At 39.9% G+C, this 27841-nt stretch overlaps 1 pseudogene; it reads right to left on the bottom strand.

The window, feature by feature from the left end:
- Positions 1-6579: 6579 nt before the first annotated feature.
- LOC102920509 (homeobox protein TGIF1-like) lies at positions 6580-14669 on the bottom strand (annotated as a pseudogene).
- Positions 14670-27841: the final 13172 nt, after the last annotated feature.

Raw genomic sequence — 27841 nt, forward strand, 5'->3', positions numbered from 1 at the left:
GTGCAAAGGCCATGTGATATATTTTCACAAGTAAGACTTATAGTTAAACAAATGTGATGGTATTTTATTACTTCCTCCTTTCAAGAAACAGCTCTTTGCAGGAATCTTCAGGTAAACCTGTGAGGGTCACTGTAAATGCTGTGACCAGTAGAGAAATGAACTGTGAGAGGCAAGAAGGAAACACGGTTCAGCACAACTTACTTAGCCAGGCTGGTTCAACTTTCTGGAGTCTGACACTGATAAGTTTATTTTTTACATATTTAAGTAAGTACAACTTTGGGGAAAAGTTTCCTCATAATAATCACAGCACAGTTTAAGGCATGACTAAATCAAAACTCTTTTGCAAAGCACATGTCTTTTGCAAAGTACCTGTGGTGTCTTTCACAAGATTGGGTTTTACTGACTGAGAAACAATGCTCAGAAGTCTGGATGACTCAGGTAAAGATTGGCTCTACAGAATAGGAAAAGATCACTAGGTTATTAAACAACATCCACTCCTGTGGTGGTATTGTATTTCCCAAAATATTGTGCACCCTAATAAACTTATCTGGGGTCAAGCCAGGCGTTGGTGGCGCACGCCTTTAATCCCAGCACTCGGGAGGCAGAGCCAGGAGGATCTCTGTGAGTTCGAGGCCAGCCTGGGCTACCAAGTGATCTCCAGGAAAGGCGCAAAGCTACACAAAGAAACCCTGTCTTGAAAAAAACAAAAAACAAAAAACTACAACAAAAAAAAAAACTTATCTGGGGTCAAAGAACAGAACAGCCACTAGATACAGAGGCTAGAAAATGATGGCACTCACACCTTTAATCCTAGCATTCCAGAGGCAGAAATCCATCTGGATCTCTGTGAGTTCAAGGCCACGTAGGAAACAACCAGGCATGGTGACACACGCCTTTAATCTCAGAAAGTGAGCCTTTAATCCCAGGAAGTGAGGGGAGAAAGCAGAAAGGTATATATGGCGTGAAAACCAAGAACTAGGCTGGTTAAGCTTCAAGCTTTTGAGAAGCAGTTCAGCTGAGATTCATTCTGGATGAGGACTCAAAGGCATTCATTCAGTCTGAGGAAACAAGACCACCTGAATTGGCGAGGTGAGGAAGCTGTGGCTTGTTCTGCTTCTCTGATCTTCCAGCATTCACCCCAATATCTGGCTCCAAGTTTGTTTTTATTAACAAGACTCTTTAAGATTCATGCTACACACTCCCAGACTTCTGGATGGAAAACAGGTATGCACATTCCTTCTGTTGAAGAGAAAAGCCTGTGTGTATAAAATTCATGGTTTCTCTGATGCTTATCTGTGAGTAGCACAGGGACCCCATGTCCTTCTACATAAACCATCTCAAGGAAGCTGGAATTTCTCTGAGAACCTATTAATGCCATGCTTTAAGCATCTTAATACTTATGATAATTTTTGAGTCAGTAAGCCCCATTTAGGGGGTAGATTTAAAAGTAGATTAATGTCGCACTGGAGACCACACTCCTGTCTGTCACACCTTCCTTTCTCTGTGACTTGACAACCATTAGATATGTCTCTATGCTTCTTAGTAGTGACCTCCCATTGCTGTCCAAGTAAACACATATGCAATCGTATATTTTAATAAGGTATATAGGAAAACTTTTGATTTTAAGATGGTGCAGTTGAAAAACTAGTTCTGATTGGAGGGTGGAAACAATATGTGAGGAAGTGATGCCTGTCCTGAACTTGCTTTCTGCAGCAAGTTTAAAGTGTATGTGAGGACTTCAAAAGCAGCCAGCATACAAAAGAGTGAGTAAGTGTGTGAGTGGGCAGAACACTCAAGAGCTGCAAACCAAGACACCAGACTTCCATGGGCCTTGTTAACCGTAGTACAGATGGTTTACCCTAACTACTCGGCAGATTTAACACCAGTTTACTCAGTCTCTTTTTACTTGTATCTAGAGACCAGTGGGAGACAATGAACAATTACTCAAGAAAATTCTGTCTGAGACTATAAATTTTCACCTGTTCCTCCCTGGACATATTGGTTTTTGACTTTGAAGAAGAAATGAGGGCCTCAAAGATTTATTGTTCATCCTGCATCAATATCTGACCATCGCTAATCAAAAACGTGCTTGTTTATGGATTGTCTGAAACATAATTTTTGTCTACCAACTGTTTCAGTTGATGTCCTAAAGTGACCTGGCTTCCTGGAACATTTATTAATATCTGAAATAATGTTTAAGATAGCACATTCCCTGCTAAGAAAATACCTCTCAAAACTCAGCCCCAGAAACAAACTACATCATTACTCAGGCAACACTTGCTGAATCCCAACTGTGGCCCAAGTACACAATTTGTCTTTTTGAGGCAGGTAAATAAGTTATATTGCTCTCAAATTGCTAAAACTCAAGGCTGTACATGCAATGAGACTATCAACAGAATTGGCCTGCATTTGCCCACATCTGTCTGGAGGGGAAATGTGACTGATTTTTCATAGAATGTCTACTTTTCATTTAGAGGAATGCCCTGTGGGTTGCAGAAAGGATCTTGGCACAAAATATAGTGCCAACTTCAAGAAGAGGCAGGGACTGCAGCAGGCTGTCTTTGTGTGTTGAAGGAAGTGTGCATATTTCTTGAGAAGACTGTGTACATTAGCTACTGTCTCTCCGTCTGCCTCAAAGAGCACCTTGATGTTGTTTATCTGGCTACAAGCACTTGGCACAACCTTCTCTCTTCAACTCTGCTCTAATACGCTGACAGATTCATTAGTCAGACACACCATATTATCACAATTTAGGAAGCATGAAATATATGCCTAAACAAAGGCAAAGCAGAACAAAAATAGCCTTTTAATCAGCTTTTAGAGGGGGTAAGGGTCAATAGATCAACAATTCTGCTAATGATTCAAGTTTCAACATCTTGCCAACAAGACACTTTAATTGACCAATTTCCAGCTGTTCTGCCCAGCATACACAGTATGCAATTTTAAGAGCAGGACATGGGGAATATTGGCCCAAGTGCTGCATACACAGCATTTAGAGACAGCTATGCATGCATTTCTTGTGAGAAAAAACATTAGACACTCTATAATATCCTACATGGATGGAAGAATTGGAAATAAAAATGTATTCACAGCTTGACAAGTGAGTAGTAAAATATTGATTTTTAGCTACATAAAATAGGTAAAATACATGGACCTGGGAAAGAGCCATGGGTAGGAAGAAATCATGTATTATAAAATGAGAGAGGACATGAAGCACGCTGAGAGAGCAGAGTGGACAGGTTGCTCAAACAAGTTCTGAGCACATCAGGTATTCTGGTTTAGCAGAGCCTGGGTTGGTGAGAAGGACCAGCTAGCACTTCAGTGTGCTGAAAGTTCTCTGTGTCCAAGAGCATATGACACGCAGCCTGAGGCTTAGGGGACCTGGTATTTAGACACTGTGTTCTAACTGTGTCTTTGGTGTCTCTGTCAGATTCTTACATGATAAATATAGACCCTGTCAATCTTCTAATAAAGGCTCTCCCAGGCACCTGAAAGGCAAATCAGCCCCAATGGAGAATCTGCTCTCTCTACAAATAAAGGTAGCAACAAAGTTGGCATAGCCTTGTGCTTTTACTTGACATCTCTGAATCTCAAAGAACTTAGTTCTTGACTTACACGCAAGGATGTCTGCTCTGCTGCCTAACCAAGGTTACTGAAAAACAAAAACCAAAGTTCAAAAGTGCTTCACAGATATTATGTGCCAACATGAAAAGGAAAACATACTTGACATTGGTCTGACACTGAGTATAATGGTGTTTCAAGAAGAACAGAGAACTAAACAGTAAGAAACTGTCTTTACACACATTCATAGAGGTAGTGCATGGGTAAGAAATCTAATGCCTTGCTGTCTGGCTGCTAGCTGCTTGGGAACAATGTTAGAGAGCCACACTGGAGAGTTATATGCATTCTAGTTTCTCTTATCATTGAAAGAGTCTATGATACATGAAAGAGCTTGAAGTAGGTGAATACTTTCTCTAAGCAATGGCTTTTATCTGTCTGATAGTTTTGTTAGTATTTGTCTCTGACCTAAAACAAGAAAATCACTGGCTTCCCATTGAGAATCTTCTCAGACTGCAGCAAGCATATGAATATCATGGGCATCCTCTGGTAGGTCTGGTGTAAGAACTGGCTTTCTAGATTTCAGACAAGCTCCAGAGTGGTATCTATGTTTCCAGGAATGGATATAGCATTGACTTTTCCTGTGGAGAGGTGAATAAACATCTGTTTATCCCAGATAGTGCACCAGTGACAGATCAAAATACTACTACTAATAATAATAATAATAAATTCCACCCATCTAGCTCAGTAAACCAGTGAGCTTAACTGGGGTTACTTATAGGAGCATGGACAGTGAGTTCCTTACAAGGGCAGAGGTAACTTATAAACAGCTACACTACTAAAAAAAACTCTCCCCTGCGAGAGCAGGATCCTCCTGAGCCTGTCCATGTAGAAACATGAATAGGCCCAATCTTGTGAGTATGACATGGTAATTGTGCTGTTGAGAGTTCAGGAAGGAATGGCCATACTACACCCAGAGGATAGGACTCCATAAAAGAATACACTTGAAGCAGCATGAGAGAAAAACCTAAAGAACTAAAGATATCACTCAGTTTGAGAATAGAAAGTACTTTCATTTAAAACTCTAAAACAAGATATGAGAATGGAAGGCCACCAGATCTGTTCAGTATCATGAGAAGTGTGAGTTTTCACTCCCCACAAAAGTATCTTTTTAAAATGTTTTTATTCACTTTACATATCAACCACAGTTTCTCCTCCTTCCTCTCTTCCTGTTCCCTACCCCCACATCCATCCTACCCCTCCCCCACATCCACACCTCTTTCTCAATTCAGAATGGGTAAGGCCTGCCATTGGAATCAACAAAACATGGCATACCAAGTTGAGGCAAGACCAAACTCCTCTCCACTGCATCAATACTGAGCAAGGCATCCCACCATAGGGAATAGATTCCAAAAAGCCAGCTCAGGCAACACAGACAGGGCCTGATCCATAGCCATGGGCCCCACAAACAGATCAAGACACACAACTGTCACACACAGGCAGAGGGTCTAGGTTGGTCCCATACAGGCTCTGTACTCCAACTAGCTTGAGTCAGCTATCTCTGTGGGTTTCCCCTTCTGATCTTGATGCCCTTGTTCATATAATTCCTCTTCCCTCTCTTCAACTGGAGTCCTGGAGCTCTGCCCAATTCTTGGCTGTGGATCTCTACGTCTGCTTCCATCAGTTAGTGGATGTAGGTTCTATGATGACATTTATGGTAGCCACCATCTGATTACAGAAGACGGCCAGTTCAGGCACTCTCTCCACTATTGCTAGGAGTCTTAGCTGGGCTTGTCCTTTATCAAAAGCTTTTTGGGTGCCTGCCCTGAAAAACTTTCTCCCAGAGTCCAAAGAAGGCACTTACAAGCAGCAGGATTCTAATCTTAAGGATATCAAATAAATCTATACACACCATGCTCTTTTAGTCCATCACTTTATTATTCTAAGTAAGCTTTCTGATCTCTACCGTTCTCTCTTTGTTCTACTGCTTTTCTAAGTCTACAACTTCTTTTCAGTTCTCATTCTTAGCTCCTCTCTTGCCTGATTCCTTACATTTCTCACTGGAGACTCCTTGCAATCCTGAGAAGTTTCAAAACCCTCGAGGTCATTGTCTTCCTAAAATAGACAATAAGGAGCAGTGACATTACCATGGTAATGCAAGGTTCCAAGGTCTCAGGACCAGAGGGAGGAGGTGCTGTGCCCAGTGCGACAAACTCTGAAACATATGGGTTTTATTTTGTTTGTTTTTCATCAGCAAACTTGGCAAGCAAAGAAGTGGCAGGCTTTTCTTAGGGTATATTGTGTTAGTAGCCTTGGTGAGACACCTGTAACTTTGACCTTTTGCATAACTGTAATGTTTTACAAAGCCCTTTAGTCTAGTTTAAACTTGCTCTGAAGTAAAACTGAGCTAAATGTGTGCAGTTTGTGTTATACTGAGGAGAGATTATTTCATGAGTCACTGTGAGCAAAGGGAACAAAGGAGGCTTTAAGTGTCTATCATATTATGGGAAAATATGTCTGTCTATAAAGCATATCCTAGCATATTTTCCCTTCTTTTAAAGAAAATACTTTATAACATCATGAAAAAAGATATCTAACAATTAGATTCATACTTGCTTGAATCTAAAAAAAAAAAACTGAATGTTTGTTCATTAGACTGTATGTGGGCATCCTGTTCCCATGGAAATAGAAAGATACTACAGCTTCTAAGTATTGCACAGTCTGAAAAAAAACTCAAAAAAAGGAGTGGGGAGAAGATCACATGATATTGGGAACCATCTCACATTATAAAAATTCTACCAAAAAACATTTTAAAAAGAAAACCCTTTGTTTCTACAGTAGCTTTAGTTTGTAGTTCTTGAAATGACTGTGTTCCATTGAAAATATCTCTGTAACAGGAAGCTTCATTTGAGCAATCCCATGTGCAAATATTAACAGCGAAATATACAAAATAATGTATCTCTTGCCATCACCCTGACAATCAGTACCATATTTTGGAGCACTGTTTTGTCTGAAAAGGGGTTAAGCTATGAGTTTGGCCTGAAGCTCCATCTTTGCCGACTCCCACTCCCACTCCCACCCCCTTTTGAGTGCAACATCCACTAGAAGCTGGAATCTGCTAAAATCCTGGTAGAGGTCCGCCAGAGTAGGGGAAGGAGTGTTGAAAAGACCACTCTCCCCTGACTTCCCTTCTGGACCAGAGGTGAGTATCCGGTCTCAGCCAGGACCCCATCCCTGGACACCAGCCACTCCAGGAAGACCTGCCCAACTTGGCCCCAGGTTCTGGCCACCTGGCAGGTCCCCTTCTAGCCCCACCGGGAAGGATCCCCTATTCCAAGCCCTCTAGCAGCCCCTGCAATCTCCACGCCCTACCCCAATGGCCATCTGCCCGAGACCCCAGACACTTCGTGGGACTTAGAGACTGGCCCCCAGCTCCCATCCTGCCCTGGACTTCCTTTCTGGACAAGAGCTCCCATCCTGCCCTGGACTTCCCTTCTGGACAAGAGCACACATCCTACCCCAGACTTCCTGTCTGTGCAAAAGCTCCCATCCTGCCCCAGACTTCCCATCCAGATAAAAACTTCCATCGTGCCCCGGAGTTCCCATTTGGACAAGAGAGCTCCCATCTGGACAAGAGAGAGAGACTTCCTGAATCTGTTAGCTCTGTCTGAACCAAGTGCACTGATAAGACCAAGAACGAACCACAAGGAGATGGGCAGACATCAAGGCAGAAGTACATACAACAAAATGAAGAGCAATACAGCATCACCAGAACCTAGCCCGCCTCCAACATCTAGACCTGAACATCAAATTTGGAAGAAGTAGAAGAAAACAGCCTTATGGATAACATTATGAAGAAGGTAGAGGCTTGTGTAGAGGAAAAGACAAAGAAAAATGGGAAGAACACTGTAAACAACTAGAAGAAATGGCAAACAAATTAGAAGAAAACAATAAAAATCCTGGAAGAAAACAATAAAGTACTGAAAGAAAATCATGAAAAAGCAATGAAACAAATAAAGGAAACAGTCCAAGACCTGAAAAAGGAAAACAGAAAAAAATAAAGAAGACACAAACAGAGAGAATGCTGGAAATAGAAAATCTGAGTAAAAGATCGGGAACCTCAGATGCAAGTATAACCAACAGAATGCAAGAGATGGAAGAGAAGATCTCTGGCATTGAAGATACAGTAGAAGAAATAGATTCATCAGTCAAAGAAAACACTAAAGCCAACAAAGTCATGAGCCAAAATGTCCAAAAAATTTAGGACACCATGAAAAGACCAAACCTATGAATTATAGGGATAGAAGAAGGAGAAGAATACCAACTCAAAGGCACAGAAAATATATTCAACAAAATCATAGAAGAAAACTTTCCCAACTTAAAGAAATAAATGCCTATGAAGATACAAGAAGCCTATAGAACACCAAACAGACTAGACCCCCCAAAAAAGTCCCCTCGACACATAATAATTAAACAACTAAACGTACAGAATAAAGAAAGAATATTAAGAGTAGCAAAGGAAAAAGGTCAAGTGACCTATAAAGGCAAACCCATCAGAATAACACCCAATTTCTCAATGGAGACTTTGAAAGCCAGAAGGTCCTGGACAGATGTAATGCAGACACTAAGAGACCATGGATGTCAGCCCAGACTAATATACCCAGCAAAACTTTCAATCAGCATAGACGGAATGAACAAGACATTCCAAGACAAAGCCAGATTTAAACAATACCTATCCACAAACCCAGCCCTACAGAAAGCACTAGAAGGAAAATTCCAACCGAAGGAAGTCAGATACACACTTGAAAACACAGACAATAGATAAAGCCACAGCAGTAACCCCAAAGAAGAGAAGTACCCACACACTACCACCAAAAATAACAGGGATGAACAATCACTGGTTATTAATATCCCTTAATATCAACTGACTTAATTCACCTATAAAAAGACATAGACTTACAGAATGGATACGAAAGCAGGACCCATCTTTCTGTTGCATACAAGAAACACATCTCCAACTCAAACAGACACTACCTAAGAATAAAAGGCTGGGAAAAGACTTTCCAATCAAATGGTCTTAAGAAACAAGCAGGTATAGCCATCCATAGACTTTAAACTAAAATCAATCAAAAGAGATCAAGAAGAGCATTACATACTCATTACAGGAAAGATCCACCAAGATGAAGTTTCAATTCTGAACATTTATGCCCCAAACACAAGGGCACGCACATATGTAAAAGAAACATTACTAAAACTTAAACCACATATTAAACACCACACATTAATAGTGGGAGATCTCAACACCCCACTTTCACCACTGGACAGATTTCCCAAATCGAAACTTAACAGAGAAATAAAGGACTTAACTGATGTCATGACCCAAATGGACCTAATAGATATCTACAGAACATTCCATCCTAACAAAAAAGAATATAACTTCTTCTCGGCACCCAATGGAACTTTCTCTAAAATCGACCACATACTTGGCCACAAAGCAAATCTCAACAGATATAAAAACAATTGGAATAACCTCCTGTGTTCTATCAGACCACCATGGTTTAAAGTTAGATTTCAACAAAAACAAAAACTACAGAAAACCTACAATCTCATGGAAACTAAATAATGCTCAACTGAATCACCAATGGGTTAAGGAAGAAATAAAGAAAGAAATTAAAGACTTCCTAGAGATCAACGAAAATGAAGATACCACATACCCAAACTTATGGGACACAATGAAAGCAGTGCTAAGAGGGAAATTCATAGCACTAAATGCCCACATAAAGAAGTTGGAGAAATCTCACACTAGTGACTTAAGAGCACACCTGAAAGCTCTAGAACAAGAAGAAGCAAATTCTCCCAGGAAGAATAGACACCAGGAAATTATCAAAGTGAGAGGTGAAATTAATAAATTAGAAACTAAGAGAATAATACAAAAAATTAATGAAACAAAGAGTTGGTTCTTTGAGAAAATCAACAAGATAGATAAGCCCTTATCCAAACTAAACAAAAGACACAGAGAGAGAATCCAAATCAACAAAATCAGAAATGAAAAGGGGGACATAACAACAGACATTGAGGAAATCCAGAGAATTATCAGGTCATATTTCAAAAACCTCTACTCCAGGAAACTGGAAAACCTAAAAGAAATGGACAATTTTCTGGGTAGGTACCACATACCTAAGTTAAATCAAGACCAGATAAATTATTTAAATAGTCCAATAACCCCTAAGGAAATAGAAACAGTCATTAAAATTCTCCCAACCAAAAAAAGCCCAGGACCAGATGGTTTCAGCATAGAATTCTACCAGATCTTCAAAGAAAAGTTAATAACAATACTCTCTAAACTGTTCCACATAATAAAACAGAAGGAACATTACCAAACTTCTTCTATGAGGCTACAATTATCCTGATTCCTAAACCAAACAAGGATACAACAAAGGAAGAGAACTACAGACCAATCTCCCTCATGAACATGATGCAAAAATACTCAATAAAATACTGGCAAACAGACTCCAATAACACATCAGAACAATTATTCACCATGATCATGTAGGCTTCATCCCAGGAATGCAAGGGTGGTTCAACATACGAAAGTCTGTCAATGTAATACACCATATAAACAAACTCAAAGAAAAAAAAACACATGATCATCTCACTAGATGCAGAAAAGGCATTTGACAAAATCCAATACCCCTTCATGATAAAATTCTTGGAGCAATCAGGAATACAGCGAACATACCTAAACATAATAAAGGCAATTTACAGCAAGCCAACAGTCAACATCAAATTAAATGGAGAGAAACTCAAAGCAATTCCACTAAAATCAGAAACGAGGCAAGGCTGTCTGCTCTCCCCATACTTATTCAATATAGTACTTGAAATTCTAGCCAGAGCAATAAGATAGCATAAGGAGATTAAGGGGATACAAATTGGAAAGGAAGAAGTCAAGCTTTCCCTATTTGCAGATGACATGATAGTATACTTGAGTGACCCCAAAGATTCCACCCAGGAACTGATAAAGCTTATAAACACCTTCAGTGACATAGCAGGATACAAGATCAACTCAAAAAAGTCAGTAGCCCTCCTATATACAATGGACAAAGAAGGTGAGAAGGAAATCAGAGATACATCACCCTTTACAATAGCTACAAATGACATAAAATACTTTGGGGTAACACTAACCAAGCAAGTGAAGGACCTATATGACAAGAACTTTTGACTTACCAATATGGGGTATTGTTGGTGAAGCAGATGAAAATGGGGAAGATTACTATCTTTGGACCTACAAAAAATTTGAAATAGGCTTTAATGGATATCGAATTGTTGATGTTAATCTAACCAGTGAAGGAAAGGTCAAATTGGTTCCAAATACTAAAATACAGATGTCATATTCAGTAAATGGAAAAAATCAGATGTAAAATTTGAAGATCGATTCGACAAATATCTTGATCCATTCTTTTTTCAACATAGGATTCACTGGTTTTCAATTTTCAATTCCTTCATGATGGTGATCTTCTTAGTGGATTTAGTTTCAATGATTTTAATGAGAAAGGATTATGCTCAACACAGTAAAGAAGAAGAAATGGATGACATGGACAGAGACCTAGGAGATGAATATGGATGGAAGCAAGTGCATGGAGATGTGTTTAGACGGTCAAGTCACCCTCTGATATTTTCTTCTCTCATTGGTTCTGGATGTCAGATATTTGCTGTGTCTCTCATTGTTATTATTGTTGCCATGATAGAGGATTTATATACAGAGAGGGGATCAATGCTCAGTACAGCCATATTTGTCTATGCTGCTACATCTCCGGTGAACGGGTATTTTGGAGGAAGTCTGTATGCTAGACAAGGAGGAAGGAGATGGATAAAGCAGATGTTCATTGGGGCATTCCTCATTCCCGCTATGGTGTGTGGCACTGCCTTCTTCATCAACTTCATAGCCATTTATTACCATGCCTCTAGAGCCATTCTTTTTGGAAGAATGGTGGCCGTTTGTTGCATCTGTTTTTTTGTTATTCTTCCTCTGACTCAGCCACGTAAGTCCCTAAAAAAAAGAAATTGAAGAAGATGTCAGAAAATGGAAAGATCTCCCATGCTCATGGATAGGCATGACCAAAATAGTAAAAATGGCAATTTTACCAAAAGCAATCTACAGAATCAATGCAATACCCATCGAAATCCCAACACAATTCTTCACAGACCTGGAAAGAAGAATACTCAACTTCATATGAAAAAACAAAAAAACCCAGGACAGCCAAAAGAATCCTGTACAATAAAACAACCACTGGAGGCATCACAATCCCTGACTTCAAGCTCTACTATAGAGCTACAGTAATAAAAACAGCTTGGTATTGGCATAAAAACTGACATATGGACCAATGGAATCGAATTGAAGACCCTGACATTAACCCACACACCTATGAACACATAATTTTTGACTAAGAAGCCAAAACTGTACAATGGAAAAAAGAAAGCATCTTCAACAAATGGTGCTGGCATAACTGAATATCAATGTGTAGAAGGCTGCAAATAGATCCATATCTGTCACCGTGCACAAAACTTAAGTCTAAGTGGATCAAGGACCTCAACATAAATCCAGCTACTCTGAACCTGCTAGAAGAGAAAGTAGGAAGTGGTCTTGAATGCATTGGCATAGGAGATCACTTCCTAAATATAACACCAGTAGCACAGACACTAAGAGAAACAAACAATCAATGGGACCTCTTGCAACTGAGAAGCTTTTGTAGAGAAACGGATACAGTCAACAAGGCAAAGAGACAGCCTACAGAATGGAAAAGATCTTCACCAACCCCACATCTGACAGAGGACTGATATCCAGAATATATAAGGAACTCAAGAAATTAGACATCAAAACGACCAACAGTCCAATTGAGAACAGAAAATTCTCAACAGAGGAAACTCAAATGGCTGAAAGACAGTTAAGGAATTGCTCAACATCCCTAATCATCAGGGAAATGCAAATCAAAACAACTCTGAGATACCACCGTACGCCTGTCAGAATGGCTAAGATCAAAAGCACTGAAGACACTTTATGATGGAGAGGATGTGGAACTAGGGGAACTCTCCTCCACTGCTGGTGGGAATGCAAGCTTGTACAACCACTTTGGAAATCAATATGGTGCTTTCTTAGAAAATTGGGAATCAATCTCCCCCAAGATCCAGCTATACCACTCTTGGGCATATACCCAAGAAATGCTCAATCATACCACAAGAGCACTTGCTCAGCTATGTTCATATCAGCATTGTTTGTAATAGCCAAAACCTGGAAACAACCTAGATGCCCTTCAACTGAAGAATAGATAAATAAAGTATGGCACATATTCACAATGGAATACTATTCAGCAGAGAAAAACAATGACATCATGAGGTTTGCAGGCAAATGGATGGATCTAGAAAAAATCATCCTGAGTGAGGTAACCCAGACTCAGAAAGACAAATATGGTATGTACTCACTCATAGGAGGATACTAGATGTGGAACAAGGATGACTGGACTGCTACTCACATCACCAGTGAGGCTACCTGGAAAACGGGACCCCAAAAAAAGACACGGAGATCACCCAATGATGGAGAAATGGATGAGATCTGCATGAACAGCCTGGACATGAGTGGGAGCAATGAAGGGTGAGGGTTGAGGGAAAGAGAGCAGGAGTTCCCGGCTGGATCAAAAAAAAAAAAAAAAAAAAAAAAGAGAGGGAGAACAAGGAATAGGAGACCATGGTAATGAAGACCACATGAGAAAAGGAAGAAACAAAGTGCTAAAGAGGCCCACAGAAATCCACAAAGATACCCCCACAAAAGACTGCTGGCAATGGTCGATAGACAGCCGGGACTGACCTACTCTGGTGATGGGATGGTCAAACACCCTAATAGTTGTGCCAGAAACCCCATCCAAGGACTGAGGAATCTGGATGCAGACATCCACAGCTAGGCCCCTGGTGGACTGCTGGGAGTCTAATTAGTGAGAAAGAAGAGGGTTTATATGAGCAAGAATTGTTGAAACCAAGGTTGGATAAAGCACAGGGACAAATAGCCAAAAGAATGGAAACACATGAACTATGAACCAAAGACTGAGGGGCCCCCAAATGGATCTGGCCCTCTGAATAGGTAATACAGTCGGTTGGCTTGATCTGTTTGGGATGCATCTAGGCAGTGGTACCAGGTCCTGGGCTCGTTGCATGAGTTAGCTGTTTGAAACCTGGGACTTATACAGGGACACTTGGCTCAATCTGGGAGGAGGGGACTGGACCTACCTGGACTGAGTCTATCACGTCGATCTCAGTCCTCGAGGGAGACCTTGATCTGGAGGAGATAGGAATGGGGGGTGGGCTCGGGGGAAGGGGAGGGGGACAGGAAGGGAGAGAACAAGGGAATCGGTGGCTGTTATGTAGAACTGAATAGTATTGTAAAATAAAATAAAATTAAAAAAAAAAGATAGAAAAGACCACTCTAAGGGTTTGGATTCAGTCCAAATTTGCAAGCGTCTTCTGAGTGCATGAGAGAGGTGTCTGTAAAGTTGCTGGCGTAAATTGGCGTAAAGTTGTCTGTAAATTTACTGTTCTGTGCTCTGTCCCACACCGACCGGCTGGCAGAGAGAGAAGGGCCCATCTTTCAATGAAGTCACAGTGGTATGGCAGATCACTGATGGGCAAGCCAGAATGAATCCCAGGGAAGGCTTGGGAGACACTGGCCTCCCTAGGTTTGGGTTTGGTCCAGCTGTGCAGGAATGAAATGGGCTCTCATCTAGAGTTGGAATGAAGTTTTTGATGCCCATCGCAGCTTCCACAGAGCTAGTTTCTGAAATCTTGGCCCCACGGCGGAAAATCGTGAACTGATTTGGATCTTTACCATCCTTTCTCAGCATGTCTGGGAGGGGCCTGCCGTGTGGACAGGGTGTCTGCTGGGAGAGCAGTGCTTTCTTGGAGGGATGTTCATACAGCAAGTCCCGCAGAATCTGAACAGACTCCTTGAGCAGATTGCCTCTCTTCCTTCTCTTGCCAGAGGCCCCAGAAGAGGAAAGGCCCATTGGAATATCCATGCTGTCCTCATCCTTGGTCTCACTGCCGGATGCTGCAACAATGCCCTTTTTGCTTTTCCTTCTGGAATTCCTGACCCAGCAAAAGGTAAGGCTGGGGTTCCTAGGGGCCAGCAGTCGAAGTGGTGGGGGGAAGGGGAGAGGGGGGCGAGTATATTTTCTATATATCAAAATTATACCCCTAAATGAAAAGTCATCTTCCTGGCCACCCACAGATTTAGTTGCCCATGAGACTGAAATGTAAACATGAGGTTGCATATACACATTATATGAAAATACATGGTAATGGGGAGATATCATAGTGTAAGCGTATAAGAAGTTTACAACAAGAAACAGCCAATTCTATCAAAAAGCAGTAATTCCAAAATGCCTTGAATGATGATTTCTCTACCATAACCCTTGGTTCTGAAAGGTTGACCTATTGAACATTAGTTGTCACCTGCTGTATACTCCCATGCCCTTTTTCTACCACCAGCTCCCAATAGTCTTTGTGGATTCCTGGGAGTTTCTGTGGCACCAGATTTCTCCCTAACCCCATAATAGCCCCCTCTATCAAGATATCGCTTTCACTGCTCTCCTTCCCCACCCTCCCCCAACTAGACCATTCAGATCCCTCATGTTCCCATCCCCTATCCCCTCCCCTCTACCCACCCTCTACTTCCAGTTTGCAGAGGAGATCTCATCTATTTTCCCTTCCCAGGGTCATCCATGAGTCCATCTTGGAGTCATCATGGTTAATCCAGCCTTTCTGGGGCTGTGAATTGAGGCTGATTATACTTTGTTTACAGCTAATATCTAATTATAAGTGAGTACATATCATGTTTGTCTTTCTGGGTCTCAGTTATCTCACTCAGGATGATTTTTTTTATACTTTCATGCATTTGCTTGCAAATTTCAAGATGTCTTTTTTTTTAACTGCTGAGTAATACTTCATTGTATATATGTACCACATTTTCTTTATCCATTATTCAGTTGAGGGGCATCTAGGTTGTTTCTAGGTTCTGGCTATTACAAATAATGCTGCTATAAACATAATTGAGCAACCATCCTTGTGGTATGATGCCTTGGGTATATGCCCAAGATTGATATAGCTGGGTCTTGAGATAGATTGATTCCCAATTTTCTGAGAAACTGCCATACCAATATCCAAGTGGCTGTACAAGTTTGCACTCCCACCAGCAGTGGAGGGAGTGTTCCCTTACTCCACATCCTCTCCAACATATGCTATCATTAGTATTTGCGATCTTAACCATTCTGATATGTATAAGATGGTGTCTCAGAGTCATTTGATGTGCATTTCCCTGATGGCTAGGGATGTTGAAGAGTTCTTTAAGTGTATGTCAGCCATTTGAGATTCTTTGGTTGAGAATTCTCTCTTTAAATCTGTATCACATTTTTAATTGGATTATTTAGTATTTGGATGTATAGTTTATTGAGTTCTGTATATATTTTGGAGATCAGCCCTCTCTGTCAGATGTGGGGTTAGTGAAGATCTTTTTCCCATTCTGTAGCCTTCCATTTTGTCTTAATGATGATATTCTTTGCCTTTCAGAAGGTTTTCAGTTTCAGGAGGTCTCATTTATTGTCAATCTCAGTGTCTATGCTACTGGTGTTATATTTAGGAAGTTGTCTCTTGTGTCAATTCATCAAGGCTACTTCCCACTTTCTCTTCTATCAGGCTCAGGGTAACTGGATTTATGTTGAGGTCTTGGATCCACCTGGACTTGAGTTTTGTGCAGGGCAATTGATATGGATCTATATTCATTCTTCTACACTTTGCCATCCAGTTATGCCAGCAACATTTGTTGAAAATGCTTTCTTTTTTCCATTGTATTTTTGGCTTCTTTGTCAAAAATCAGGTGTTCATAGGTGTGCAAATTTATGACAGGGTCCTTGATTCGATTCCATTAGTCCTCATATCTATTTTTATGCCAATACCAAACTCTTTATTACTATAGTTATATTGGAGAGCTTGAAGTCAGTGATGTTGATACCTCCAGTAGTTTCTATACTATACAGGAGTGTTTAAACTATCCTGGGCTTTTGTTTTTCCATATAAAGTTTGCTGTGGGATGTTCTGTATGTTAAATGTGTTGCTCTGATTGTTTAATAAATAAAACACTGATTGCCAGTAGCCAGCAGGAAGAATAGGTGGGAAAAGGAGAAAAGAGAATTTGGGGAAGTGGAAGGCTGAGGCAGAGAGATGCTGCCAGTTGCCACCATGAGAAGATGTTAAGATACCGGTAAGTCATGAGCCACGTGGCAACTTATAGATTAATAGAAATGGTTTAATTTAAGATATAAGAACAGCTAGCTAGAAGCCTGCCACAGCCATACAGTTTATAAATAATATAAGTCTCTGTGTTTACTTGTTTGGGTCTGAGCAGCTGCGAGACTGCCAGGTGAGAGAGAGAGAGATTTGTCTTGACTGTGGGACAGGCAGGAAAACTCTAGCTACAAAAGTTCAGTATTGCTCATTTGAGATTTGTGAAGAATTTTGTTGGGATTTTGATGGGGATTGCATTGAATTTGTAGATTGCTTTTGGTAAGATTGTCATTTTTACTATGTTAATCCCATCTATCCATGAGTATAGGAGATCTTTCCATTTTCTGATATCTTCTTCAATTTCTTTCTTTATTTTTCTTTTCTTTTATTTTATTTTTGGTTTTTTAAGATAGGGTTTCTCTGTGTAGTTTTGGTGCCTGTCCTGGATCTCACTCTGTAGACCATGCTGGCCTCAAACTCACAGAGATCCGCCTGGCTCTGCTTCCGGAGTGCTGGGATTAAAGGTGTGTACCACCCTCCACCGCCCCCCCACACACCCCCACACCCCCACACCCCCAAACCCTCACCCCCATTTTCAATTTCTTTCTTTAAAGACTTAAAGTTCCTGTCATATAGGTTTTTGACTTAATTGGTTAGAGTTACCCCAAAATATTTTATATTGTTTATGGCTATTGTAAAGGGTGATGTTTCTCTGATATCTCTCTGTGCATTTATCATTTGTGTACAGGTGGGTTACTGACTTTTTTTTTTTAGTTAATATTGTATCCCACCACATTACTGAATATGTTTATCAGCTGTAGGATTTCCCTGGCAGAGTTTTTTGGTCACTTATATAGACTATCATATCATCTGCAAATAGTAAATATTTAACTTCTTCGTTTCTAATTTGTATCTCCTTGATCTTAGCTTTTGTCTGATTGATCTAGCTAGAACTTAGAGTTCTATATTGAATAGATATGGGTAGAGTGGGCAGCCTTGTCTTATTCCTGGTTTTAATGGAATTACTTTGAGTTTCTCTCCATTTAATTTGATGGCTGTTGGCTTTGTGTATATAGCCTTTTGCTGTGGGATGGTCTGTATGTCAAATTACTCTGATTGGTCAATAAATAAAACACTATTTGGCCAGTAGCTAGGCAGGAAGTATAGGCGGGACTAACAGAAAGGAGAAAAGAAAGAACAGGAAGGTGGAAGGAGTCACTGCCAGCTGCCGCCATGACAAGCAGCATGTGAAGATGCCGGTAAGCCACGAGCCACGTGGCAAGGTATAGATTTATGGAAATGAATTAATTTAAGCTATAAGAACAGTTAGCAAGAAGTCTGCCATGGCCATACAGTTTGTATGCAATATAAGTCTCTGTGTTTGCTTGGTTGGGTCTGAGTGGCTGTGGGACTGGCGGGTGACAAAGATTTGTGTTGACTGTTTAAGGCAGGAAAACTCTAGCTACAGCCTTTATTATGTTTAGGTATGTTTCTTGTATCCCTAATTTCTCAAAGACCTTAATCACAAAGGGGTGTTGGATTTTTCAAAGGCTTTTTCATTATCTAATGACATGATCATGTGGGATTTTTTTTTTTCAGTTTGCTTGTATGGTGGATTACATTGACTGATTTTTATGTGTTGAACCATCCCTACATCTCTGGGATGAAGCCTACTTGATCATGGTGGATGATTTTTTTTGTGTGTTCTTGGATTAGGTTTGCCTGTATTTTGTTGATTATTTTTGCATCAATGTTTGTGAGGGAGATTAGTCTGTAATTCTCTTTCTTTGTTGCATCTTTGTGTGGTTTGGGTATCAGGGTAACTGTAGCCTCGTAAAAAGAATTTGGCAATATTTCTTCTGTTTCTATTATATAGAACAATTTGAGGAGTATTGGTATTAGCTCTTCTCTGAAATTCTGGTAGAATTCATCACTGAAACCATCTGGCCCTGGGCTTTTTTCTGTTGGAAGACTTTTGATGACTACTTCTGTTTCCTTAGGGGTTATAGGTCTATTTACATTGTTTATGTTGTCATGATTTAATTTTGGTATATGGTACCTATGCGGAAAACTGTCCATTTCTTTTAGATTTTCCAATTTTGTGGAGTACAGGCTTTTGAAGTATGACCTGATGGTTCTCTGAATTTACCTCAGTGTCTGTTGTTATGTCCCCCTTTTCATTTCAGATTTTATTAATTTTCATATTCCCTCTCTGCCTTTTGGTTAGGTTGTGTAAGGGCTTGTCTATCTTGTTGATTTTCCCAAAGAACCAACTCTTTGTTTCATTGATTCTTTGTATTGTTCTCTTTGTTTCTATTTCTATTTCTATTGATTTCAGCCCTTAGTTTGATTATTTCCTGCCATCTACTCCTCCTGGGTGAGTTGGCTTCTTTTTGTTCTAGAGCTTTCAGGTGTGCTGTTAAGTCACTAGTGTGAGATTTCTCCAACTTCTTTATGTGGGCATTTAGTGCTATGAACTTTCCTCTTAGCACTGTTTTTATTGTGCCCCATGTGTTTGGGTATGTTGTGTATTCTTTTTCCTTGAGTTATAGGAAGTCTTTAATTTCTTTCTTTATTTCTTCCTTGACGTAGTGGTGATTCAGTTGAGCATTATTCAGTTTCCATGAGATTGTAGGCTTTCTGTAATCTGTGTTACTGTCTAACTTTAAGCCTTGGTGATCCGGTAAGATACAGGTGGTTATCCAATTTTTGGGGGGTGTCTTTTGAGATTTTCCTTGTGACCAAGTATGAAGTCAGTTTTACAGGGTTCCATAAAGTGCTGAGAAGAAGTTATATTCTTTTGTGTTTACATGAAATGTTCTATAGATATCTGTTAAGTCCATTTGAGTCATAATATCTGTTAGTTCCCTTATTTCTCCATTAAGTTTCTGTCTGGCAGATCTATCCATTAGTGAGAGTGGGGTGTTGAAATCTCCCACTATTAGTGTGTGGGGATATGTGCTTTAAGCTTCAGTAATGTTTCTTTTAGAAATATGAGTACCCTTGTATTTAGGCCACACATATTTAGAATTGAGACTTCATCTTGATGGATTTTTTCTGGGACAAATGTGAAATGTCCTTCTCCATCTCTTTTGATGAATTTTTGTTTGATGTCTATTTTGTTAGATACTAGGATAGTTATACCAACTGGTTTCTTGGGTCCATTAGATTGTAAAATCATTTTCCAACCCTTTACTCTGTCTTTGAAGTTGAAGTGTATTTCTTGTATGCAGCAGAAAAATGGATCCTGTTTTCATATCCATTATGTTAGCCTGTGTCTTTTTATAGGTGAATTGAGTCCATTGATATTAAGAGATATTAATGACCAGTGATTGTTAATCCTGTTATTTCTTGTTTTTTTTTTGTGGTGGTGGTAGTGTATGTGTTTGGGTTTTGCAGGTGTGAGATTATCTATTGCCTGTGTTTTCCTGGGAGCAGTTAACTTCCTTGGGTTGGAGTTTTCCTTCTATTATTTTCTGTCTGGCTGGATTTGTAGATAGGTGTTTTTTTCAAATCTGGTTTTGACATGGAATATCTTGTTTTCTCTGTCTATGATAATTGAAAGTTTTCTGGGAATAGTAGCATGGGCTACCATATCTTAATGTCTGCAAAACATCTTTCCAGGACTTTCTGGCTTTCAGAGTCTTCATTGAGAAGTCAGTGTAATTATAATAAGTCTGCCTTTATATGTTACTTGGCCTTTTCACTTTGCTGCTCTTAATATTCTTTCTTTATTCTGTATATTAAATGTTCTGACTATTATGTGTCAATGGGGACTTTTTTGGGTGGTCCAGTCTATTCAGTGTCCTGTAAGCTTCTTGTACCTTTATCGGCATGTCCTGTAGGTTGGACAAGTTTTCTTCTATGATTTTTCTGAATGTGTTTTCTGTGCCTTTAAGCTGAAATTCTTCTTCTTCTACCATGCTTATTGTTCTTAGGTTTGGTCTTTTTATGGTGTCCCAGATTCCCTGAATGTTTTATGTTAAGAATTTGTTGCATTTAGCATTTTCTTTGATTGATGAATCTATTTCCTCTATTATATCTTCAGCACCTGAGATTCTGTCTTCCATCTCTTGTATTTTGTTGGTGATGCTTTCACATGTACTTTTTATGCTTACCCACCCAGATTTTCCATTTCCAGAATTCCTCAGACTGTATTTTCTTTATTGCCTCTATTTCAATTTTCACGTCTTGAACTCTTTCCTTTACCTGTTTGATTGTTTTATCTTGGCCTTTTTAAAAGGGATTTATTGATTTCTTCTCATTTTTTATTTGTCTTTTCCTCAATTTCTCTAATAAAATTTTTCATTTCCTCTTTAAGGGCCCCTATGTTTTTCTTTTATGAAGAATTTATGAAGATTTTTAAGGTCATTTTCTTCTGCTTCATCTACATTGGGATATTCTTGTCTTGCTGCTATAGAATCACTAGATTATGGTGTACCATATTGATCTTTATGTTGTTGAATATATTCTTATTCTACTGAATACCCATCTGTGTTTGGGATAGTTATATGGACAGGTGTTGATTCTTGTTATGTTGGATGGGTTTTTTGTTCCTTTATTGTGTGTTTCTTTAATTGTGTTTTGGCCTGGATGGCCAAGGATCTTGGATTGGCTGCTTGTCAGGTTGAGTGGGGTTGTCTCAGCTGAGGTTTGTGAGGGTTTGGGTGCCTAGATCCAGCATACTGTTCAGTTCCTCTGGCTGGTGTGAGCTTTACATATGCCTATGGAGTCTGTTCTTCCAACTGGTATAGGTTTTGCCTGTGCCTGTTCTTCAAACTGATGTGGGTGGCACTTGTGCCTATAGGACATGCTGATGTTGCTGGAGAGGGCTGTTCATGGGGAGAATGCTGGAGTATGTGGGATTGGGCAGCAGAGTAGGTCTGTTCTTCCAACTGGTGTAGGTGGCCCTTGTCCTAATTGGGGCTGTTATTCTTTCAACTGGTGTAGGTGGAGTGTGGGAGCCCATTTTCGGGTTCCTAGTGGCTTTACCCAGCAGGTCCACATAGAGGATGATTAGGACCACGGGCCTATGTGCAGGTGTCTGAGATGGTCTGCACTTGGCTGTGCTGGGGGAGGAGGTCTTTTGCTCCACCCCTTGGCGTCTCTATAAAAACCCTGGGGGCCCATTGGAATAGTTTCCAGGCCCTCTCAAGGCTATCCTTTATTTTCTATCTGTTTCTCCACAATATTCTCTGCAATAAATCCTTCTATCTAATATTTCCTGCTGCTCACGCTCAAGAAAACTCTGGGGAGCTGTGGGGTTGGTAGGTAAACACCCCACAGAATGGCGCCCAAACAGGGACTAAAGAAAAAAGAAAAAAAAGGGACTAAAGAAAAAAAGGGGGACTAAAAAGAGGGGAGACTAAAGACAAATGAACAGGGACTAAAGACAAAGTAATAGGGACTAAAGATAAAGGAAAATAATAGTTTTATTAGAGTTTTTGGTGAAAGTGCTGAGTCAGCCCTGCCAGTGGAAAGGCATGCCAGTGTTATGAAAAATATATATTATATATATATATTTATTGAGAGGCAGGGATTTTATCCTCGAGAGAAAAGGAAAGCGGACTGGAAGGATGTCCGATGCTGCAGCGCAAAATTCTCTTCTGTCAAAATTTTCTATCTTCTATCCCTCTCTCAATTTCTATCTGTGAAAAATAAGTATAAGGTATAGGGTAGTAATATAGTTTAGGAAAAACTTAGAAGTGTAAGATTGTGTAGGAAAAAAATAAGTAAGGCAACTAGACATAAAAACTCTTCAATTTTCTAACTTGGGGGCTATGAATGCAAACTGGGGGCGAAATCTTTCTCTGGGCTTTTTGGGTAGTAAAAAAAAGCTCTTCTTTGAGCTTATGGGGAAGAAAAAGTTTCCTATGGAAGCTATTGACCTGGGGACAGCTGAAATGCTAAGTCTAAGCGGCAGGAGAAAGTGCTATGCCGAAATTGAGAAAGAGCTATCAATCTGTCAATCCCGTCCGTGTCCGGGCAGGGTGAGGTTTCCCGTGTTTTGCCTCCCTGAGGCAAAAATGGGTGTGTAAGAAGTCAAAGTTTAAAGTTAAAGTTTTGGGAAAAGTTGGTCTTTCTTTCTCCTGGGGGGAAAAAATCTTTCTCTTAAACTATAAAACTTTCCTTGGAAAATTTGGGGGGGAAATCTCTCTAAAAAGCCTTAATCTTTCTCAAAAGCTCTCTTATTTAAAAACTAAAGCCTTTAACTTTCTCAGAAGGACAAAAATTAGAATCACCTGAAGATATTAGTATGGGGACCACCCGTGATTAGCTCTAAGGGAAAACAACAAACTTAAGACAGCAAAACCTCTCTAAGTTCTTTCAAGCTTTAACAATCCTCCCTGCAATGCAGGAGGCAGGAACAAGTTTCTAAAAACCCCTTCTAAGCTCTGTCTCTTCAAGCTAGTAAAAGACAGTGGGTCAGAGTACCCTGAGGGAAACGCTTGGGGAGAGTAAGGGTGAAGAGCTATAGAGAGCCCCAAAGGCTTTGCCTGAGAAAAGCAGAAAAACCAAGCTTTTCAGTTACAGCCCAGCTGAGGCATCAAGTGCTTTGTTTCTGAGTGAGCGTTTCAGAATGGAAAGGTGCTCCTAATCACCCTAATGAATGCAAAGATCCCCTGAAGCAATGCAAACTGTTAGCATTTTATCCTCTTCTGACCAAAAACCCAGGGGCGACTGGCCAGCTCTCTGAGTTGGAGTGCATTTCGGAGATACTAGGGTTCCTGCAGTTGTAAACTTCCTGGAGCATAGAGCTGAGGCAAGAAGGTGCAGGACCCAGGGGAAGATTGCCAATGAACAAACAAAGCTAAAGCCGGTGGGAACGGCACAGTTGTCTGCTTCCCTACAAGTCCCAGGTTGATAGATCCACAACTGCAAAAAGAAATCTGAGAAAAGCTTTCCTATTAGAGAAAGACCTTTCTGGGAAAACAGTAAAGCTGAACTGTGTCTGAAGCGGTTGTGCTGCTGAGTCAGAACGCTATCTAGGGAAAAAGCCCAGCCAGGGCAGAACAGAACTATCCAGGAGTAAAGTTTCTGTCAGAGAAAGCATCTCTTTGAGAAAAGCTTTGTTTCAACTGACTCCCAATGAGATGAGGGAGTGTAGCCCTAAGGGGTAATTGCCTCTGGCATAAGCTCTGTCCTTGAGCACCCAGACAAGCAAATGCAACCCACTGGGGGACTGGCCCGGGTGAAGGCCTGATGAGGCAAAACTCCTGTCCTAATGGGAGTTTAGAAATGGCAAAAACCTCCCTTGTTAGATTTTCAGTCTGTATGCAAACCACACAGACCCCTAAAACAGAAGTAGATAAAAACCCCTACCTTCAGTAGCAGGGAAAGCCGCCACTATAGTGTCAGAAACTGTTTCTGGGGTAGAAGGGATAAACTGAGACCAAACTGGATACTATCAGGGAGAAAGACTCTAAAGAAACAGAGGGGACAGATTCCTCCCCAGAAAGTGCATGACCTGACAAAGTTGCTTGAGTTTGAGGCAGATTGGGGGAGGGGGAAGAAAAAAAAGCCCCTACCTCCAAAGGCAGCTAGCAGAGGTACAGAGCCGCAGACAGATAGCTGAAGCTCTGCACCTGGGGGGAAGGAACAAGCAAAATGAGAATAAAATCAGTGGGAGAAAATCTCTGAAAGAGCTATGGAAAAGCTCTGTTGTGAATGTTTTTCACTGACTGGCTAAGGCAAACACAAGCCCCAAGGAAAGTTGTTATCTGGAATGCCCACGTCAATGTGTGCTAACAAGGCAGGTGCAGTTCTGATTGGGGGCCAGTGTCAAATGAAGGAGAGACACCTGTTGAAGCCAGCTGAGGAGAGAATAGGAATCTCCCAATGTGCCATAGCTGAAAATGTAAGATGCTTGTTCAAATCTCCCATTGCAAAAGCAAAAAAACTTTGTTCAAACCTCCCGGGGAAGAATTTGTAAGCAAGTCTGGTAAAAAAAGAACTTAGAAGTTGACTCTCAGACCCAAAAAGAACTATGGGAAATGATATAAGGGACTGATATTATTATGGACTGATATAAGGGAAATGCATTCTGGGAAAGGTAGTTTTTCCGCTAAAGATGGTGACATTGCCCTGAAACACTTCTGTCAGCTCTAAAATTAAAATACAGCTTTTAAAAGAATAAGGAGGAAAATTGTCTAAGGGTTTAAGTGTCAGTTCCAATGAAAAATTGAAAGGATACGGAACTAGGTGCTTCGCGGTTTGGGGCTCCATTGGTAAAATGCCTTATTTACCCTAATAGCTGTGCAAAGTTTTTACAGTAGTTGAATGACCAAAAAGCTACCTTTAAGAGCAAACAAGCCACTTTAAAATCCTTAAAACAAGGGAAAGCAGTTTATACACTGAATGTTGTCTTAGGTATGAAGAAACTTATGTTGAAATTAAAAAAGTTCTTTGCCTTTTGAACAAACTGCCTGCAATGAATAAATAATTCCTTTGCAAATCTAATAAGGAGACAAGGAAACAGGCATTCAAAAAAGAAATGACTGCTTTATAGATGGGAAACAAACTTCAGAAAATCTAGCTATCTTACAAAATAGTTGCTATACCTGAAAGTTCCTTATAAGAAATCAATGTTAAATATCACAGCTGCTAATAACATCAGGAGTTAAAGCTCATGAAGTGAAAATACTAAATCCTGAAAATGCTTTTTCTCAAAGTAAGCTAATGAAGGATATGTTTCATGAAAGAACATCTACATTCTTGACTCCTTTGAATAGTAACAGTTTTGGTGAACATATTGGAACTAACAACAATCAAGTCAAAATGTTTCAACAAATTCAAGACAAAATTCCACAAAAGAAAGCTGTCATGCTTTGTGGGCCATATTAGAGCTCACTCCAATCTTCCTGGTCCTTTAGCTGAGGGTAACACAATGGCTGATAAGTTAACAAAGATAGTAGCATTATCCCAAGTGGAAATGGCTCAACAGTCATATGCTCTTCATCAAAATAGCAAAAGATTAAGAAAGAAATTCAATCTTACCAAAGAAGCAGTTCGTCAAATAGTTAAATGATGTGGAGTATGTCCAAACATTTTCCTATCCCTCACTTAGGGGTAAACACTCAAGGTCTTCTTCCCAATTATCTATGGCAAATGGATGTTACGCATATTGCAGAATTTGGCAAATTAAGATATGTACATGTGACCATTGACATTTATTCAGGATTTTTAATGGCTAGTGCACAACCTGGAGAAGCTATAAAACATGTCATTATGCACTGCTTGAAGTGTTTTTCATATATGGGTATACCAAAAATTAAAACTGATAATGGTTCTGGATATAGTAGTAAGGCATTTCAACAATTTGTACCCAACAGGAAATTGTACATAAAACAGGTATTCCTTATAATCCTCAGGGACAAGGTATTGTGGAAAGGGCTTATAGCAGTCTTAAAATACAACTGCAAATAATAAAAGGAAGAAATTTACCCTCAATCGCACATAATGCATTAAATCATGCTCTTTTTGTTCTGAACTTTTTGAATATGGATGTCTATAAACAGTCTGCCACAGATAGATTTTGGCACAGTGGCACCCAAGCGACTTTCACTTAAGTAAAATGGAAAGATCCCTGCTCGGCATTATGGAAGGGTCCCGATCCTGCTTTAATATGGGGTCGAGGACTTGTTTGTGTTTTTTCACAAGAGAATGAAGCTTGGTGGTAACTGGAGCGTCTGGTAAGGAGCGTGGAACTAAGAAAAGTCAGCTCCAATGACGTTCCTATAAAAGAACCAGAATGAAAGTGGCTCGATTAGTGTTTCTGAGGTTTTGTCACTGGTTAATGCAAACAGTGAGGAAAGAGTTGTGCCGCTTTGGCTTTACTAGCTTCTTTAGAAAAATACTTTATATCACCTAATAGCTGTGCAGTATTTGGTGAAGAACTTTACAGCAGCTAAATACGGTAATTTCACCCTCAGCATGAAGTGAAGTTTTTCGGTAGAACAAACCAAAAGTACTGCTGTAATAGGAATGTTTGTCTGAATTGAAGCACTTAGGGGAACTACTATGAATTTGGGCGAAGGGACAGCCTCTAGTTAAAAACTGTCTACCACTGACAGTGCATCTCTGCCAGTCCAGAAAGGCTAAGAGAACTGGCAACTTTGGAGTATGGCCTTGTCCTGGGAAGTCCCCTACCAACAAGTATCACAGTTCTAACAACACTCACTAAATCCCAGTGTTGTATAGCAAAGCTGACTATAAACTCTAAACTTTAGAAATGATGTACATACTCCCTGTCTAGTTAAGAGAATCTTTCTAATAGAGATAGTGATAATAATTAAGAGTAAGAAGTAGAAAAAGATGAAAATAAGATATGTGAGTTTGTAAAAATTCTGTCTTGTTAGATCTGTGTTAAGAAATCTTTAGGTGTTTGCTAAGTTAAATATATGCTAATGGTAGCTCTATATAAGTTTGTAAAATAGACCTATAGAGTTCCTTTAAGAATATAAGCTTGCAAGAAGTATCTAAGGTAGTCTTAACACATGTAGTAATAAGCTTGTAAGATGCTAGTTGTAAATGTAAGTTTAAATAAGAATAAGATTGAATGAATAATAAAAAATATATTTGCCAAAGTAGTTCTATAGTTTCCTTAATGAGTATAAATAAGTAGATGTTAATACATTATATGTGAGTTTGTACAATGTAAATGTTGAATGTGAGTCTAAATGCTTTGCAAGGCGGAAAAAATGTTAAGTGTGAGTCTATTTTTAATGTATATGGTTGAAAGAACCTGAGACACAGAAGGTTCAACTGCAAAGTAGTCAGTCTGAGCGGTTTTCAAAAGTTCCAGAAGCTGCTAAGAAGCTAAGAATGGTGGACGCCAGAACCAGCACAAGGAATTTGCAGCTGAGATCCATGGAAAATCAACACAACAAAGAAAAACCTGAGCTAACAGCAAAAACGGTGCAGTTTAAAATATTACTATAACTAAAAAGGACTCTGGCTT

This window comes from Peromyscus maniculatus, chromosome 6, assembly GCF_049852395.1.
Source record: "Peromyscus maniculatus bairdii isolate BWxNUB_F1_BW_parent chromosome 6, HU_Pman_BW_mat_3.1, whole genome shotgun sequence".
In the NCBI taxonomy this organism is placed as follows: Eukaryota; Metazoa; Chordata; class Mammalia; order Rodentia; family Cricetidae; genus Peromyscus; species Peromyscus maniculatus.